This window comes from Diachasma alloeum, unplaced genomic scaffold (assembly GCF_001412515.2).
Source record: "Diachasma alloeum isolate Michigan unplaced genomic scaffold, Dall2.0 Dall_scaffold_00667, whole genome shotgun sequence".
Classification (NCBI taxonomy): domain Eukaryota; kingdom Metazoa; phylum Arthropoda; class Insecta; order Hymenoptera; family Braconidae; genus Diachasma; species Diachasma alloeum.
Genome location: NW_021680799.1, coordinates 152,045 through 156,357, shown reverse-complemented (window position 1 = coordinate 156,357; position 4,313 = coordinate 152,045).

The following is a 4,313-nucleotide window of genomic DNA, read 5'->3' as shown; positions in this document are numbered from 1 at the left end:
GAACACCGCCAGTCACTTTGTACTCCTTGGGGCCATCGTCCGTGTCGTACTTCAGGACCCTATCGGTGAAGTAGCTTCCCACCATTCTCCGCAGGTACCCCGGCACCTCCATTTTTGTGAGAGCCTCCATGATACAGTCCCATCTGGCGGAGTTGAAGGCATTTTTGATGTCTAACGTTACTACCAGACAGTACTGCTTCGTACCATGTTTCCACCTTTCGCCGGATATTGCGTCCCGTGCGATGGAGACGACTCGGTCGATGGCATCCAGGGTGGAACGACCCTTGCGGTAACCGTACTGGTTGTCAGCCAGTTGCGGGTCGACCACTTCCTCGATCCTCTGATGGATTATGCGCTCCAAGATCTTTCCAGCGGTGTCCAGCATGCAGAGTGGACNTGCCATCGGTGCAGGCTGTTGGTCCTCTCGTCCATCCTCAGTTCAGCTGCTCCAAGTGTTTTCGTCCCCTTCCGCCGGTAGAGGCATCTTCGTTCCTCCGCCAGTACTCCGATCGGCAGCATTCCGGTGATAACACACACGGCATCCTCCGACACCGTGCGGAATGCACTGGCCACTCTGAGGGCGCTCAGCCGATAGACCGACGCCACTTTCCGTCGTGCATGCTGGATCAGCAGCGCATCAGCCCAGATGGAAATGCCATATGTGAGGACCGACGTAGTTACCGACGACAGTAACGCTCTCCTCTTCTGCTTTGGGCCTCCGATGTTAGGCATGAGCCGTGACAGGACAGTCCCAACTCCGGACGCCTTGGTACCGACGTGCTCTGCCTGCTGCTTGAAACTGAGCCGGGCATCAATCATCACTCCCAGGTACCGTAAAGATGGTTGGGAGGTGATTTCATGGTCCCCAACTCGCAGCGTGATGGTTTCAATCTTCTGCCTGCTCGTGATCAACACGGCCTCCGTCTTCTGGTCCGCCAACATCAGTCCCACTGAGACCATCCATTGGCGGGTCATCGCATAGGTGATCTCAAAGATGTAATTGATCTCCTCCAGTGTTTTGGCGACGACTACGAGAGCCACATCATCTGCATACGCGACGAATGTAGCTCCCTTCGGCAGCTTCAGCTTCAAGAGACCGTCATACATGATATTCCACAGGAGTGGGCCAAGTACTGAGCCCTGAGGAACACCGCCAGTCACTTTGTACTCCTTGGGGCCATCGTCCGTGTCGTACTTCAGGACCCTATCGGTGAAGTAGCTTCCCACCATTCTCCGCAGGTATCCCGGCACCTCCATTTTTGTGTAAGCCTCCATGATGCAGTCCCATCTGGCGGAGTTGAAGGCATTTTTGATGTCCAACGTTACTACCAGACAGTACTGTTTCGTACCATGTTTCCACCTTTCGCCGGATATTGCGTCCCGTGCGATGGAGACGACTCGGTCGATGGCATCCAGGGTGGAACGACCCTTGCGGTAACCGTACTGGTTGTCAGCCAGTTGCGGGTCGACCACTTCCTCGATCCTCTGATGGATTATGCGCTCCAAGATCTTTCCAGCGGTGTCCAGCATGCAGAGTGGACGATAGGACGAAGGTTCGTCTGGTGGCATCTTCCCCTTGGGGAGGAGCACTAATCTCTGCTGCTTCCACTTCACAGGGAAAACTCCCTCCTGAACACACGCATTGTACACACTCAAGAAGATTCCTGGTGCTGCGTTGATGGCTACTTTCAGGGCAACGTTGGGGATTCCATCTAGTCCTGGAGCTTTGGTGTTTCCGGACCGGCCACAGGCTTCTAGCAGCTGCTCCTTCCACGACTGGCTCTTACTCTTTGATCGCTCTGTTGAGTGTCCGGCGTGCCTCCTTGTAGTTGGCCTACAGTTCTTCGAAGTTCGGCTGCTTTCGACCCCGTTGTGCCTGCCTCCTCGCCCGAATGCATTCCTTGCGACGGCCAGCAATGTCATCGTTCCACCAGTAGACCGATGGGAGCCTGTTCGCACTGCGTTTTCGAGGCATGGTAGCATCGCAGGCTTCAGTGGCTCTCTTCATGACTTCCTGTGCCTTCTCCGTAACAATGCTGCCGCAGACCGGGCGGTTGTTGAATATCTCTCGAAAGGTGCCGGGATCGCAGGCATTCATTTTCCAACCTACGGCATTGGTCCTCCTGGGTGCTGGTCCAATCTTCCGTTGGGTAGATACCTCCCAGAAGATAGAATGATGGTCGCTGGCGGTGTAGATGTCCATCACCTCCCAAGAGCATTTTCCCCTGACGAGGCTGCTGCTCACGAAGGTGAGGTCCACGATTGAACTCGCCCTTCCTCTTTCGAATGTCGGTTTCTCGCCGCTGTTTAGTAGGACCACGTCCAGTGAGGACATAGCCTCTAGCAGCGTTTGTCCCCTATTGTTCCTTCTCCTTACTGCCCCAGTCAACTGCCCAGGCGTTGAAGTCCCCCGCGATTGCCACGGGGAAGTGCTGCTTCGCGTCCTCGGCCAGTTGGTCCAGGAGGTCCGTAAACTCATCGATAGATAGGCTAGGTGGAGCATAGCAGCTGTAGAAATAAATTCCATCCAGCTGAGCTCTCACAAAGCCGCTCTCCGTCGTGTTGGCAATGCTCTGGAATGGGTACTTCCCGCAGGACCAGATAACGGCCTTAGCGGTGGNTTGTCCCCTCTTGTTCGTCTCCTTACTGCCCCAGTCAACTGCCCAGGCGTTGAAGTCCCCCGCGATTGCCACGGGGAAGTGCTGCTTCGCGTCCTCGGCCAGTCGGTCCAGGAGGTCTGTAAACTCATCGATAGATAGGCTAGGTGGAGCTTAGCAGTTGTAGAAATAAATTCCATCCAGCTGAGCTCTCACAAAGCCGCTCTCCGTCGTGTTGGCAATGCTCTGGAATGGGTACTTCCCGCAGGACCAGATAACGGCCTTAGCGGTGGCATCCGTCTCCCATGGTTGAGCGTTGAGATGTCTGTACGGTTCCGAGATCATGACGAGGTCCGGCTTTAGCTCCCGCACCGACTGCGTGAGCAAGTCGTGTGCGGCCTCACAATGATTGAGGTTGAGCTTCAGTATTCTCATTGTCGTTTCTTCGTTAACGCCTGGACTGTCTCCTTGTACACTGGGCATCTGCTGCTACCAGCGATATGGGTACAGTTATCCGTGTGGCCCTTCGCGACACAGAGGACGCATTTGGCTTCTTTCTGACATTTGGCGACTAGGTGGCTAGGAGGGTTCCCCACATTTGATGCAGAGTTTAGAGCGGTCCACCTCGCCCTTGCAGTGATTGGCGAGACGCCCGGAGTCCCAGCACTTATAGCACTTCAGGGGTCTCTCCACTCCTCTAATCCGGCAGTTAACCCAGCCAATCTTGATTTTGCCATGCTCTCCGGCAATCTTCTTCGCCGTTGTCACAGGCAATTTCACCCAGGCCGTCTGAGTGCCTCCGTGAGCCAGATGACGGCATTCCCGTCTGTTCTTCCCCATCGGTGTCCTTCAGCGTCGTCTCAGAACTGGTCCGATTGAGCAACGGTGTCGTTGATATGTTCGGAATCGGCGGTATGAGGAGAGGCTGGGGGTGAGTTTGCCTCGGCCTAGCCATCTCGATCTCTTTCAGTCGTCTGAAGGCACCACTGGTTGGTATCAGCTTCAACTTGAGCTCCATGTGTATATTCGGCTTCGGGTTGGCGAATTCAATCGCCTCCGTGATGAGCCGTTCCAGCCGATCCCATGCTTCCGTCCTCTTCATCTCCGCACTCGCATCAAGTGCTGCTTGTTGGGCGTGCCCATTCTTCTGTGTGTTTTTGTTTTTGTAGTCTTCCATCTTTGTTCCCACGAGTACTGCCCGATCTAAAAAGGTCCACAACTGGTACGTAGCTCTCCCAGAGTAACGCCACTTTGCCCAATGAAGGGTAACACTGGGGTTGGACGAGGTGCCCCAGCGGAATCGTTTGCGNTCCTCTTCATCTCCGCACTCGCATCAAGCGCTGCTTGTTGGGCGTGCCCATTCTTCTGTGTGTTTTTGGTTTTGTAGTCTACCATCTTTGTTCCCACGAGTACTGCCCGATCTAAAAAGGTCCACAACTAGTACGTAGCTCTCCCAGAGTAACGCCACTTTGCCCAATGAAGGGTAATACTGGGGTTGGACGAGGTGCCCCAGCGGAATCGTTTGCGGCACCACATCCCTGGTACCATGCAGCCCTCGGCACGATGTCTCACACCTTAGCTTGAGGCGTTTGATCCGCAAGGACTATTTAATTTCGCCCTTTCCCTCCTGGTCGTCTCAGATAAGAGACCGGTGTGAGATTTCCCCTATCCGTCACCTGGGGACGCGCCACGTAGCAGTACGCCTCTGCCTGTGGA